The sequence below is a fragment of the Culex quinquefasciatus genome, chromosome 1 (genome assembly GCF_015732765.1).
Source record: "Culex quinquefasciatus strain JHB chromosome 1, VPISU_Cqui_1.0_pri_paternal, whole genome shotgun sequence".
Classification (NCBI taxonomy): Eukaryota; Metazoa; Arthropoda; class Insecta; order Diptera; family Culicidae; genus Culex; species Culex quinquefasciatus.
This window is the reverse complement of record NC_051861.1, coordinates 127,411,970-127,428,159: the sequence shown is the minus strand read 5'-3', so window position 1 is coordinate 127,428,159 and position 16,190 is coordinate 127,411,970. Positions and strand designations below refer to the sequence as shown.

Below are 16,190 nucleotides of genomic sequence, written 5' to 3'. Positions count from 1 at the left end.
TTCAGAAAAATTCAGAAAAATTCAGAAAAAATTCAGAAAAATTCAGAAAAATTCAGAAAAAATTCATAAAAAATCAGAAAATATAAAAAAAATCCGAAAAATCTCCTAAACACTTTAAATTGACCGTAAAAATTGTCCCATTCAATCAGATGATTCTCGTACGTCATGGTTTTAAAACAAACCCAACAACAACAAAAAAAACGCAATCACTTAATCCCAAATCGACCATCCCCCTCAAACCCCTCCCAAGTCATGTCTCTACACGTGTCCCAAAGGCCTAATGAGCGACAACCATGGACGACACATTCTCGTCGCACGTTCTACCAACATCAATTACACACACACACACACACTGGTTCCCATCCCCAATGTGTTACTCCTCTCAGAAAGCTGATGATGAGAGTGAGTGAGAGGGGCATCAATCAGAGCGGGACAGGACAGGACCAGACAGGCGGCAGGACCAAATGATGAAAAGTCCTTCACCGCGACACATCTCGTGTGTGTATGTCACTTCTCATTTTTCAATCAATAATTTTATTATAAATTCACACTCACACGCAGAAAATGGCAACACTGGCTTCCGGTTTCTTGATGGGGAGATTTTTCTTTTTCACATAAAAAGGTCCATAAATCTTGTCGCGTCAGCTTGCCCTGAAAGTCCGAAAGCTTCGAATTTAAATTAGTTAATTAAATTGACACCAGAGGGAGCGCGAAAGCCGGAAGAAGCGCCTTTATTTAGGCAAAACTTACTTCGAGGGTGAGCGCGGCCAGTGCTGGTGGCATACTTTGGGCGCAATCACAAAAAACACCAGAGGAAGCTGTGTGTTTTGGGGTTGCTGCCTTTCACTTCAATGGGCACATCCACCTTATGAAAGTCAAATTACTTTCCGTTCTTCTCCCGCCTCCGGCGGAGATCCTCCTCGTGGAAATCGTGGAAAAAGGTGAATCCTGGTTGTCCCCAACTTTGAACAAATTAGCCCTCATTCAATTACAATTTCAAACTAGACCCCCTCAAATTCAGCTGGACACTCAACAAAATTAACCTCATGAAAAAAGTGGGCTTTTCGTAACATTTCGTTTTTCCTCAAACTCACTTTGCTTTTCCAAGCGGAGTCACAATTTTTCACCTCACTCGCGGCGACCTTTTCACACACAGTTTTGACACGGTTCGGTTTGACGCAATTCAGGAGGAAAACAACCGAACCTGGCAGCATCCAGCATCCATCTGCTCGCCCCATCGTGGGACTGGGAGCGAGAGCGAAACTGTGGGAGAGTGGGCCCCAAAGTTTGCTCACCAAGTCAGTTATCTGACAGGTTGGGGCTTGCTTGGGAAAGGAAGGATAAAATGCTTCCGGTTTTGACAGAAATGGTGGAGGTTTGGTCCAGGTTTTGCAGAGCAGAGAGAGATCCTGAGATCGGCGGGATAAAGGCAATTGTCAAGGATGAAGAAAAAAGGTGGTTTGAAGTGGTGCCATCTGGATGTGAGTGCGGAAAGCGTTTTCTTTGAATGAGATGTTGAAGAACTAGATGACAACATTTCAAAAAGGAAGAAATTGATTCAAAGTCATAAGCTCCAATTCAATTAACCAAAACATTCCGTAAAAGAATTTTAAACCATCTATAAGACTTAGCAGACGTTGAAAAACTTTGTATACTTTCAGGTGTTTGTCACTTTCAAAATTTAAAGCCTAAATGTATACTAGCTTTCCAATTCAAACTTTTTTTAGAGATTTTTTTGACAAAAAATGGAACTTCCATTACGGACATCAAACTTAAAAGCATTTCTATGATTATATTTCAAAGAATAGTAAGGTCAGTGAAAAAATTGACATAAACGTTAATATAAATGTAGAGTTATTCCTGTTTCATACCTCATATTTATTTACTTAAGGCGATTCAATAAACCTTACATCATTTTTTTTATCTAGAAACAATCTATACAATCAATAGGAACCTGATTTGCCCTAAAATAAAAAAATGACGTAAACGCCAAATTGAGATAATACTTTGTCTACATCACATTTATGATTGACAACAATGGTCCCCTTTAAACGAGCTGTCAAACAAGAGACTTTAAAGAAAGTTGAACAATTTATAACAGACCAGACCACAAAGTACGACCACGAGGTCATTCAAAATATAATTGTGCTTCGAAAAATATAAAGTTAGGTGAACATAATTAATAATTGGTAGGTACTTTTTGTCAATTTATCAATTTGTCTATTTATACAGCAGTTCCATATGAAAGTTAAAGAAAAAAATAAAAGTGCTTCGATTTGACTCCAAATTCTACTGGAGGTTCCCTAGCCGAAATAATTAGACCTGTATTTTTTGTTTGGCCATTAGGGTGGCCAACGCCATGTTAGGGTTGTCATTTACGTAGATTTTCACAAAAACCACTTTTTTCAAAAAATCATAACTTTGCTCCATTTTAACCGATTTTAGCTGTCTTGGGCGCAAATGAAAGAAACATTTGAAAAGGTCCGATGATTTTTTATTCCGTTTTGACGGTGTCTGGACCAAAGAGCCTATATCTGAAAATATTTTTAACGGATTCCTTGGACAATTTTATATGATATATCGAAAATTGGGCGAGGGTTAACAGGATTTCGAAAAGATTCAAAAACGTTTGATTAACAAAAGTCTCAAATAAACTTTCCATAAACATTCATTCGGTAATTTTCAACTCTTGAGCAATTCCATGTCAAATAGGGAATCGGTTGTACCCGACCCTCTCCGATTTGAATGAAACTTTGTGGACATGTTATCCTAGGCATATATAAGCCATTTTTGTGTATATGGAGCCAGTTACACTCGATAATGACATTTGAGGGGCGTATGTGTTTTAAATATTTTTGTATTTCGTAATTTAAATATTGCTGTATCTCGAAGCCGTTGCATCGTATCAAAAATTGGTCGAAGACAAACTTGTAGGAAATTTGACGGGCTTTCCGAAAAAAATACACTGGAAGAAAAAAACACTCCACTTTTATGATTTTTTTTATTTTTCAGTTTAAAAGTCAAATTTGAAGGTGAGCCCACGATTTTTTTTCGCTCAATTTTTTTTAGAAAATAGCCTAAGATGTCACAAAAAGACTCACGAAAAATGCAGGATGGAGCAACTCACCTAAAAAAATACAAAAATCATTTACTGAAACTGATTTTTTGAAAAGTGCTCTAAACGTCAAAATTTTCAAAAGCCAAATACGGGAATCGATTCTCCAGACAATTTTACATAAAAGATTCCATATTGACCATTGCCCTAAGTCCAATCCTTGCACTAGCGTGCACAGGGTGGGGCAACATGGGACAACTGCCCCACCATCCTCAGAAATTTGTTCTACATTTGGTCAGGGGGTGTCCACAAATGACGTATTTTTCAAAACTTCCATATTATTGCCCCACCTTCCTCAAAGAGCTGGGCACGCTAGTGAATCCTTGTGAAGTTACAGCGGTTTTAAAAATAAAAATGTTGAAAAAATAGGGTTTTTGATGGTTTTTGGCAATTTCTATATGACAGACTTGATTTTTCAGTCTTGAAAATATTTTTACCGGAAAGCTCGTCCAATTTCCCATAAGTTTGTCTTTGACCACATTTCAATTGGATGTATGGGCTTACAGTTATAAGACAATTTACTATCCAGGTTACTATACTACACTGAGAAAATATTATGTTTTCAGTTATGAGCAAAGTAATTAGCTTATATCTGTAAGCCCATACATCCAATTGAAATGTGGTCAAAGACAAACTTATGGAAAATTGGACGAGCTTTCCGGTAAAAACATTTCCGAGACTGAAAAATCAAGTCTGTCCTATAGAAATTGCCAAAAACCATCAAAAACCCTATTTTTTCAACATTATTATTTTTAAAACCGCTGTAACTTCACAAGGATTGGACTTAGGACAATGGTCAATATGGAGACTTTTATGTAAAATTGTCTGGAGAATCGATTCTCGTATTTGGCTTTTGAAAATTTTAACGTTTAGAGCACTTTAAAAAAAAAACAGTTTCAGTAAATGATTTTTGTATTTTTTTAGGTGAGTTGCTCCATCCTGCATTTTTCGTGAGTCTTTTTGTAACATCTTAGGCGATTTTCACAAAAATTTTGAACGAAAAAAAGTTTGACTTTTAAACTTAAAAATCAAAAAAACTCATAAAAGTGGAGTGTTTTTTTCTTCCAGTGTATTTTTTTCGGAAAGCCCGTCAAATTTCCTACAAGTTTGTCTTTGGCCACTTTTTGATACGATGCAACGGCTTCGAGATACAGCAATATTTAAATTACGAAATACAAAAATATTTAAAACACATACGCCCTTCTCAAATGTCATTATCGAGTGTAACTGGCTCCATATACACAAAAATGGCTTATATATGCCTAGGATAACATGTCCACAAAGTTTCATTCAAATCGGAGAGGGTCGAAAAAAAAGTCCTGTTTTGGGCTGGAATTGCTCTCTTGCAATCTTAAAAATGTATTGCAAACTTAATAGTGCATACATTTTTTTATCACGTAACGAAAATTTGGGATTTTCAGAAATCGAAAATCTATATCTCGGAAAATAATTTGCAGATCGATTTGGTGTCTTCAGCAAAAGTGTGAGTATTGGTTACTAAAATAACAAACATTTTAAAAACCAGACACTCGAAAAAATAAAATAAAAGAGGAAAACTGGTGTTTTTAAAGTGTCGCCAAAAATATTAAAAAGGAATACAGATATCTCAAAAATTGATGGTCCGATTTCAAATGTCAAAAAATTAATCATTCAGGATGAACCAACCATTTAATGACACCCTATTCAAATGTTAGTCTTGACGTAAAAAATTTCAAAATATTTTTTTCGAAGGCATCACAAAATTTCACGAACATTTCCTCTTTGACAATTAAAATCAGACCATTAGGCATTTAAAATAAAGTGGTGACAATTTTGGTGACACATAAAAAAACATAATTTTAACATTTTTTTGTGTTACAATCCTCGAAGATTCTTAGAAAAAAAATTCTAGGACTTTTCTCAGCTGTTTTACAATATATTTTAAGAAATGTACTCTCATATACACCTCAGAAAACAAAAAAACAGATTTTTTCTTTAAATAAAACTTTAAATTGTCTATTACTCAAAAACGGTGTACAAAACAGTTTCAAATTCATTTTTTTGCAATTCCGTTGTGAAACTATTTACTTTTCCTGTCATTCTTGAACGACGAAATAGCCTACTTTTCTGTACCAAAAATAACATAATCAAATAGCAACACTTTTCAAAATAAATGCTGAAAAGTTCTACTTTACAGCACTGAAATGGGTGCTGAAAAGTTGAACTTTTTAGCACTTGTTTTGAAAAGTAACACATTTCAACTTTTTTTTTTATTCAAACGATTTATTGACAAAATACATGAAAAATTGACTTAAAATTTCACGCAATGGGTGTTTTTCGGAATTGCACAAAAAATGTTGTATGGAACTCGTTGCAAAACTTGATTTTTTCAGTACTCGTCGTATTGATTCAACTCAGTGAACCTCGTTGGATAAATGTACGACTCGTGCCGAAAAAAACCCTCTTTTGCAACTTGTTGCATAAACTACTATTACTTAAATAAAGTAAACATTTGAATAGACGTTGTTTTACAATCATTAGTTTTCAAAATATTTCATTTTTAATGAAAAAATATTTTTTTGTTGTCTGTGCAACGATTAATTTTTGCAAAGAATCCCTCAAATTCAATCAAAGTTTTTTATTTGTCCAAACATGCTTAGTTCGACTGTCAAAGCAAAAGATGTCATTTTGAGATATTTTAAGGCCAAATATTTTTCAAAAATCCCTTCTAAATCGGCCCGAAACATCAAAATTACAATGGAAATAGACTTCCAAATAACTGAAAACAAGTTTAAAAGCATTTTCCTGCGTTGATAACCATTTTTAGCATGAATGAACCTGTTTAAGATATTCAGAATTTTGGTCAAATTCCAATGTAAAGTTCCGCAAAAAGTTCTTTCGCAAAATTTTCTTTTTTAAACAAGGATTTTTGAAAACAACTGTACTATGTTGATTTAATAGCTTGCAATATCAATTCTCGCTTACTTTTGAAAAAGTAATCTAGAATTTTTCATTTTCGGCACTTGGATTCAGCTCTTCTATTGCGGACTTCAGACATCAAATCCTTTCTATGTTAACGTTTTAATATACAACAAATTCATGGAAGGTAAGTGTTCGTGTTCCAAATGCAGCTTATTGATCATGTAAGTATTCTCTGTCAATCTGCCAATTGAGTCCCAGAGGTTTCTGAAAAAGCCAATTTGGTCGAATTTAAAAAGATTGTAGTTTAGAAAAATCGAAACACCATGAGCCAAAATTAAGTATCCAACTATTGTATCACTCCCATCCACACAAGAAACAGCCATTGGCGACCTCATTCTGGCCACAAATAGCCGACAGGTCGGTTCCCTTTCTTGGAAAATCCGTTATCCTTTCCGGTTCCCACATCACACAAACACACTTCGACCGCCCCATTGTGCAAAAGTGCAATTTCACCTACTTGATATTCCTGTCTTATTCTCCTCCTGTTTGTTCAAATATAGTGAACCCTCGAGGGCACAATTTGACCCTCTGGTGGCGCATTTTGTGACCACAATAAAGCGTCTTACAATGTCGGCGTGGGGAAGGGGGAACTCCCCAGGGAAATATTTCAAATAGTTGCGCGATATGAACTTGGCATCCTTTTATGCTCCTCGGGAGAAAATCCCCTTTTCTTTGAGTTTGACACACGGAAATGCCCGAGATTTAGCACTTGTGTGTGAGTTTGTGTTTCGTAGATGACTGAACGAGCGTCAACATCAGCTGAGCTGAGCTGCCCCGTCCAATGTTGTCATTATCCTTTCTGCTCGACCAGATGCAGCAGCAGCAGCAGCAGCAGTTGGGAGTACATTACAAAAGCATTTAGTAAACACACATACACAGTGACGCTCTGGAATCCTCTCCTTCTTCTTTCACTTTGCTACGAACCTATGAAGCTGAAAATAGCACTGACTTCGTCACTCAGCATCGCTGTAGCAGCTGGACGCTGATCCTTGGACTTAACTGGCCAATATGCACTGAGAAAATTTAGTAATTAAGCTGGAAATTCTAACTGAAACGAATTATTGAAAACTTGAAAGCAGACAAAATGAGACAAGCAGACAATTACAACTATAAGCTTACAACAAGAAGCTTTAAAGCACGAAACATAAAAGCTCTGCTCTAAAAGCCCAACTTTAAAAGTTCTACACCAAAAGCTCAACCCATAGATTTAAGCTCAAAACAAACTTTTCGTGTGCATGTGGTCGACACATAACTAAAATTAAATAATTTTGACTAGAAAGTCATAGTTGGAAGCTTTCATAAAAAAGCTATGAACAAAACGTCAAAAACTTTCCAAAGTTCGTGGTTTGAAAAACGAATCATGTAGTTCAAATTTCAAAGCTTCATACTCAAAACTAAATTTCCCCGCGCAAAATCGTAGCTCAAAGCTTAAATTCAAAAGCTTGAAACAAAACACCAACAAATAGATGGTTTAAAGCTCTAAAAGCCCAAACACAAAGTTTCAAAATCGAAGTTTTTACCACTAGTTTCGAAGCTTAAAGCTAATAACAACAAATAAATGACAAAATGCTAAAAGTTGGAAGCTTTCATTTAACCCTCTACCGCCCAAATTTTTTTTTCGAAAATATTTATTTTTCCCGTATTTAGTAGGTCATTTTGAGCAACTTTTGTTCTACGAAAAACTTTACTTCTCTTGTTTTATGTTTTTCTTGTTTTATTTTTAGTATTTTAATTTTCATTTATCTTGTTCAGTTTATGTTTGTTTTTGGTAGTATTTGGCCTATTCTACCACCTAATATAATTACATTTTGCCTATCTAATTTTTTCACGTTTTTACAGTAACTTTTTCAATTTTAGAATGGCACAATCAACATTTAAATTGCAAAAAAAAATGCGTAGAGGCATAGTCTGGGGCACTACAAAAATTACTGCATACTTCTTTTTACTGAAAATATAGGAAATGTTAGTAAAAAACACAGCCAAAGTTGACCCCTAAAAAAATGACATTTTTAAAAACATTGGCAAAGTCACATAAAACAAGTTAAAATTCCAACTCTGAAATTTTCAAAATTTTAAGAGTTTTTCTTTCCAATGCTTTTTAAAGATCAAAAATCGGTTGGAAAATTTATTTTTGGCGATTTTTTAGATCGAAGCCCATCTAAAGGCGGGGTTAGGTTGTAGAGGGTTAAAAGATCCAAAAAAGAGCGAAAGCTCTAAGATTCAAATTCAAAAAAAAATTTTTAAGCTTCAAGCTCAAAACTAACTTTTCCCATACACAACTTGAGCTGAAAGCTTAAACTTGGAAGCTTTTACTCAACAGCTCGAATCAAAACAACAATAAAAAATTGTTAGCTTTTTTTTTTTGGCAAAACGACAAAATTTAAAGAATTTCGATTTCAAGCTCAAAACATCACTTTCCCACACACAACTTGACCTAAAATCTCAAGCTTCATTCAAAAGCTTCAGGGAAAACACCAATAATGTAATGTTTATAATGTTGTTCTGTTAGCTTTTGTGTGGCTGTAAAAGCTCAACCCAAGGTGGAAAGTTTAAATTTGAAGCTTCAAACTCATAACAATCTTATTAGAGAATCTAATCTGAACTTAAAAGATGATGAAATTTTGATTGAAATCTCTAAATTGAAAGCTGTCATTGGAAAGCTTGTTTTAAATGCTTTTTAATCACTTCCCTCTAATTAATTATGATTTTTCACTGATAGTTTTTTTATCAGCGCCAGTGAATTAAAAAAATCTTTTTCAAAACGTCAATAACTTCTTATTAATCTTACAGCTTTCAACCAAAATTTCAAATCTTCAAGCTCAACGCAAATTTTTCCCATACATCTGACTTGAACTTGGTGACGATTGAACAATTGAAACTGAAAGCTCTAACTTGAAAGCTTACAAACTCTAACTTGAAATCCTAAGCATCAAACCTGAACTTGACAAAGATGATACAATTTTAACTAAAAGCTCAAAGTTAGAAGCTTTAACTAAAAAGCTTTAATCAAAACGTCAAAAACGTTCGAAAGCTCTACGAATTCGAAGCTTTAAGCACAAATTTAAAAGCTCCAATCTCAAACTTGCAAGCTTTCATTCAAAAACTTAATGCTTCACCAAAAGCTCTGAAAGCTCAGACAAAATTCAAATGAACAATTAAGAATCTTTTACTACTACTTTCTAAACTTCTAGCTTATAACATCTAAACATGATTATTATGATAAAATTTTAACAAAAAATTCAAATTTTAAAGCTTTCACTAGAAAGCTTCAATCAAAAAGTAAAATAATGCATGACCGGACCTTGAAATATTAAGTATATAAATTGATTGTCTGAATTGAAAAAAAAATAGCTTTAGATCAAATTTCAACACATTATAACAACATTCTTCATGTTCGAATTAAATTCTTAAAATTTCTATACTGATATTTTCAAACTGGAAACTGGTGAAAACAAAATTATCTATTTCGTAAAATTGATAAATTTATGAACAAACATAGAATTTTGTCTAAAAATGTACAAAAAGACACTAAATTAAATTTCCTTAGTTTTAACCATGTTTTCGTCAAATTGATTTTTTTTCTATTTTATATATTTTTTTAGATAAATAAGTAAGCAAAAACTAACGTATTTTTACAGAACAACTTTTCAGTTTGAAAAAAGCTTAAAAAAGCAAATTATTCAAACTGAAAATAGATCGCTTCAAATATTTCAAAAAATATTAAAAAAATGTGTCAAAATGAGTCATTAAATCAGGGAGCAAGAATATATTTTTCATAAACTTTGAATTTCGAAGAATAACAAATTTAAAATGATTTAATATATATTTTTTACACTGTTTAAATTTGATGGATGATTAAAATCATTTTAAAATATTTTAATAAAGGTGTACAACAACGCAAATATTGTTTTTTTTTTTAGTAAGGATATTCGAATCCTAGTTTCGTTTGAATAAATTTCATTACGTCTCATTGATTTTTTCATATTGTAGTGTTGAAGAAATCAAACTTAAAAAAATGCAACGACTATTGAAATTTGAATGATTTTTACATAAAAAAATATATCCAGGTATTTCATTGCAATCGTCAAAAACAATAACTATACAATTTTAAACAAACAATAATTATAATACATCAAAATATATGAATCTTATTAACTACACTATTTCTTTTATTTTTACTTTAAACGAACCCAATCATAAAAAATGTGTTTACTTTTTCAACTTTTTTTTAAATATTAGTTCCGGCCCGCCACTGTTTCAGAACAATCAGATCTGGCCCGCAGGTCCAAAAGGTTGGGCACCCCTGCTCTAATAGCACAAAACAAAATTTAATTGTTCAAATTCGAAGATTTTACCACCAATTTCGAAGTTTCGTGCTCATAACATCAAAACATGACGAAGATGTCAAATTTTTTGACTAAAAGCTCAGTGTTGGAAGCTTTCGTTAAAAAACTTTAAGCCAAGCGTGAAAAGCTTAATAAAGTTCTAAGCTCAAATTTGTAAGCTTTCATTCAAAAGCTTATAAACCAAAACACCGATAAACTAATGTTCTACGAATTCTTACAATCTAAACCAAATAGAAAGTTTCAAATTGGAAGCTTTTTCCACAAATTTCAAGCCGTAATCTCAGAAACAAAAAAAACGCGCAGACGATTCTTCCACCGAAGATGAACGAGCAATGTTTGAGCTAATACGCGCGGGGCACTTACTTTGGAAATCCAGGGCCCGTTTGAGGGTTAGAAAATGGGGACAAGTGCAGGGCAAACAAAGAAAAAAAAAGTGAGCTACAAAAAGAGCATCCGAGCAAGTCAGTCAGTATAGTGTGCGGCCAAGTCAACAAGGGAACGCTTTCAATCTTAGACCGATAACTAGCTCGGAACTTTGGAGGTGGAAAAGTGGGGTGGTGGGGGTAAATGAGGGATGCAACTTGACATAATTAAAATTAAGTTTGTCTTTTTTTAATATTTTTAATTTATTTTCTGAAATCTGGTACAATTTTCGAACTTTTTTTGTTTTAATTTTTTTTTTCTATTATCATAAAAAACTTCTTCAGACTTCATCCTAAACCCACCTGTAAATCGATTAGCCCTGCGGGAGCTGCCAAAATGCTTAAATTCTTTCTTCCCAGCTGCTCTTGCAATGAAACCGGACGGAAAATATCTTCCTCGCACCCCCGAGGGCACTTTACTGTGGCATGCTGGCAGGTTTGTGTCAGAGTGGGGTGCGTCGAGTAATGTTAAGGACCATGCTCTTCTTTTGTACACTGCATAGAAGGCATTCCACTCGCAATAGCAACAACTCCTGGTTGTGAGTGTGTGACTTTGTGTGATTTTGTGTGGTTTTGTGTGGTTTTGTGTGGTTTTGTGAGTTTTTGTGTGTGTGTCTGATTTTTTTCACCAGTGCAAGCTTGAAATTCACCCACAAATACCTGTCTGCGGTGGTTTGGCTTGCGAGTTGCGAGTGTGTGCCAGAATGGAATTTAAAATTCCTCCCATTTAGCTCACATCAAACCAATACCACACGCTGCGAACACGCTAAACATGTGGGCAATGTGTGTGTGATTTTGTGTGTATGCTTCTTGAATGAATGCTCAGTGCCTCGGGACGAATTACACAGTTAAATACGCTTTCTGATGGAGCAGGACCTGAGAATCCACGATGTTGAGGAAATTGCTTTTTCAATAACTCGAAATTCTTGTTTTTTTCGGTATTGTACAGTCAAATGCAGAAAATATACATTACCCTCATACAAAAAAAATAATACGATTATATCTATCGTCAGTCAGTCAGTCAGGAGGATGCACCAGAGAAACAGATTTTCTTCTTTTCTTAATTCCACACGAGAAATATGTCAGTCAAATCAGCTTTTGCCGAAAAATTCAATTACACGGTCACGGGATGTCGTCGTCCTCGTCATCGGAAAGAAAAGATTGCATCACGAGCAGGTGCATCGTGACATGACTTGTTTGCCCACCCTCAACCAACTCTCATACAGAGAGCAATATGATGAGATGTGATGGGACCAGGAGCAACATTTCATATATTATAATGGGAGGAGATGAGCCCTGCTTACGTTCGAATTAAAAACCGTTGACTTGTGATGCTTTTCTGAATTGGGTTTCCATGTTATCAAAACTGGCTTCTGGAAATCATGGAATATTGAATAAATTATGTATCCAAAAATCATAACCTCGACAAACCACAAAAAATTAAAATAAAATTAGCTATTCGATATCAAATAAATTGAAGCAACTACAACAGATTAATCTCATAGAAAAAGAGCAACATAATAACAAAATGAAAAGGGGGAACTAAACGGAGCAATTCTTCAAAAAATAATTTGCGTATTGAATTGCATATTTCGAGCTATGTTGCTCAAAATTCATTAAAATTTTGCATTTTTTTCGAAAAAAAAAATCATAATTTTTGAAAATTTATAAAAAGTTTAAATAACTTTTTTGACTTAATTTTTAGATAATAAATCGAGTTTGCAATCAAAAAAAATCTAAGCATAAAATTTTATATCGTGAGCCGTTTTCATGTTCAGCAATTTCATTTGAAAATAGCCTAAACCGAAAAAAAAGTTTTCCGATCGGGCTAATTTTTTTTCTGGGGTTCCTTGGCCAAAATAATTAGACCCGTATTTTTTTTGTTTAGCCATTAGGGTGACCTACATCGTGCTAGGGTGGTTCAAAAAATGGCAATTTTCGTCATTTTTCGCAAAAACCACTTTTTTTAAATTAAATAATATTAAATACCATGTGACCCATCGGAACCGGTTCCACCGATCTCCGGTGGCCACATCCGGAACCGCATTAGGAAACATTGTTAACCAGTCATGCGACGTATCAAACTTCTTGATTTTGGATGGGGACATGAGTTATACACTCCTCTTTTAAAAACATGAAGTTTGATATGTCGCAAGAGTGGTTTCAGGAATTTGCCAAATATGATCTTCGGATGTGGCCACCGGAGAACCTGGGAACCGGTCACCGGAGGCAAAAATACATTTTAAGGATACTCTTCATCCAAAATCAAGAAGTTTGACACGTCGCATGACTAGTTTACGCTGTTTCCTAATGCGGTTCCGGATGTGGCCACCGGAGATCGGTGGAACCGGTTCCGATGGGTCACATGGTATTTAATATTATTCTAGGATTGTTTTGCATGCCTATTCATGGTAGAAGAAAGCTTATCAGTTCACAATTGGATAAATCTGACACTTTTTCCAAAAATCCGGATCTTCCGGTGGCCTGTACTCCAGCCACCGGTCCGTGCAGTGCGATTTTTAAAATTCAATCTACAACTTTGCCGAAGACACCAAATCGATCAGAAAATCACATTTCAACATAAATATTTTCATATATTTACGTACCAATTTCGTATGACAAGCCCGCAAAATTATTTGGAGACTTGTACAGAAAACCTAATGATGCAATTCATCCAAATAAAAAAAAATACAAATTTAAAAATCGCAAAATAATTTGAAAATCTGGAGAACCGATCATATGCAACAATTTAAATTTAAATCCTAGATCATTTATAGAGATCAACCTTTATTTTTTTGAAATTTTACAAAATACTGAGTTTTTCAGTTTTACTTGGTTTTACGATGAGTGCTGATAAAGCCAAGTTCCATACAACTTTTTTTTTTGCAATTCCTAAAAACACCCTTTAAATGGAATTGTAAGTCAAATGTCTATGTATTTAGTCAATCCATCGATCCAATCAAAACAATGTTGAAAAGAATTACTTTTCAGTATTGAAAGTAGAAGTTTTCAACAATTTTTGTAATTTTTTTTTCTTTTATTTTTGGTAAAGGAAAAAGGCTGTTTCGTCGGAAAAAGAATGCTCGAAAATATTTTTTATCGATCCGAAAACTGTCTACAATTTTATTTTTTTAAATTGCTTATTAGACAATTAGTTGCTGAAACATGGCCTATTAAAATGGTAAAATTTAGCCTTCAAAATTGTCGGAAATGTTCAAAAATTCTGAAAAAATATATTGTAATTGTAATATCAAAAAAAAAAAGAAAATAAAAAATATAAAATATATTAAAAAAAATATCAAAATAGATTTTGGCCGCTAAATATCATGTTTTTTACAAGGAAAATATCCAAAGAGTATTCACTTCAAACCATTTCTTTCAAATAGTCCTTAACCTACAACTTTACCCGAGACACTAAATTGACGGAAACCTTTATTACCTTTCCATTTTGTTTAAATTAATTAACGTTAAAAGTTTTGTTAGTAATTTACAAGGCATTTACAACCTATTACTTACCTCGTTTACAATATTGCCGTTTCTCAGAAATCGCCACGTCCCCAGTGACTCAAACCTACCAGTAAAATCATTCATCTAAATTCCCTACTAAACATCAGCTAAACCACAACTTTGACGACATCAACAGCAACAACAACAACAACAACTAGTACAATAACCACAACACATGTAAAATTATGTGCACATCGTTACGTGTACTTTTGCACTTTTCTCCACTGCACTTCCTCTATATGTCACACACATTCACACACTCACACTCACGATCACTGTGTCACGCCGGCCGTGATTCTCGGGGGTTGAACTATGAGCTTGAGAATCTTCCCCGTTCTCCCCAACTCCTACTCCACGACCATCGTTCGTTTAGTTGGCATTTATCACATTCCGTTCAAGTTTTTTCCCCTCCTCTCCACCTTAATCCACTAACCCTTGGCCCGCGTTGTCCTTGTCCATTGCCCTCGATATTCGTCCCTCTTAAGAACTGCAACTGCACTTTTTCTTCTTCTTCACACGTGCTTCGAAAAGCGGAACACTCCCCACCCACGTGGCCCCAGAAAAGAAAGAAGCTCCAGCAACGCGACCAGCCCTTATTTCCAGAAGGACTCTCCACGGCAAACTGATTGACTGATGGACCACAAGCAATGAAACAGGACTCCTCCTCGGTGGCAGCATCCGACGGTGGACGTTCGTGTTCTTGATCAAGCCGAAGTGAGCCGAGAATTGAAAAGAGAGAAATTTTCGTGAGAGAGAAAGGGGTTGGCACGCGGAAGACAATTTGGCGCGGCCGTTGAAGATTTTCGAGAGAGAAATTGAGTCAGTGCTGGAATTTTGAAACATTAAACACTAAACATTAAACATTAAACATTAAACATTAAACATTAAACATTAAACATTAAACATTAAACATTAAACATTAAACATTAAACATTAAACATTAAACATTAAACATTAAACATTAAACATTAAACATTAAACATTAAACATTAAACATTAAACATTAAACATTAAACATTAAACATTAAACATTAAACATTAAACATTAAACATTCAACATTAAACATTAAACATTAAACAGTCAAAATTGTCAAAATTGTCAAAATTGTCAAAATTGTCAAAATTGTCAAAATTGTCAAAATTGTCAAAATTGTCAAAATTGTCAAAATTGTCAAAATTGTCAAAATTGTCAAAATTGTCAAAATTGTCAAAATTGTCAAAATTGTCAAAATTGTCAAAATTGTCAAAATTGTCAAAATTGTCAAAATTGTCAAAATTGTCAAAATTGTCAAAATTGTCAAAATTGTCAAAATTGTCAAAATTGTCAAAATTGTCAAAATTGTCAAAATTGTCAAAATTGTCAAAATTGTCAAAATTGTCAAAATTGTCAAAATTGTCAAAATTGTCAAAATTGTCAAAATTGTCAAAATTGTCAAAATTGTCAAAATTGTCAAAATTGTCAAAATTGTCAAAATTGTCAAAATTGTCAAAATTGTCAAAATTGTCAAAATTGTCAAAATTGTCAAAATTGTCAAAATTGTCAAAATTGTCAAAATTGTCAAAATTGTCAAAATTGTCAAAATTGTCAAAATTGTCAAAATTGTCAAAATTGTCAAATTGTCAAAATTGTCAAAACTGTCAAAATTGTCAAAATTGTCAAAATTGTCAAAATTGTCAAAATTGTCAACATTGTCTTTATTCAATTCAATTCAATTAGTTTTTATTAGTAAATAATCAATTCACAATTTCGTAATTCTTATAACCTAATAGAGTTTTGGAGTACCTTTCAACTATGATTTGTACTTTAGTTCATTTTGATGCAATTGGATATTCTAACAA

General features: G+C 33.8%; 1 protein-coding gene across 2 annotated transcripts in view; it reads right to left on the bottom strand.

Moving 5' to 3' along the window:
• The window catches only part of LOC6047968 (gamma-aminobutyric acid receptor subunit beta-like), a 64,092-nt gene extending 49,129 nt beyond the window's left edge, over nucleotides 1–14,963 (bottom strand). The window contains exon 1 of one of the 2 annotated variants that reach the window (XM_038266805.1): nucleotides 14,361–14,963. The gene's annotated coding sequence lies outside the window, so the exon portion shown is untranslated. Of the gene's footprint in view, nucleotides 1–1,094; nucleotides 1,207–14,360 lie in introns of those variants that run through there. The other variant, XM_038266808.1, reaches the window with a different exon arrangement.
• Between the last annotated feature and the right edge of the window lie 1,227 nt (nucleotides 14,964–16,190).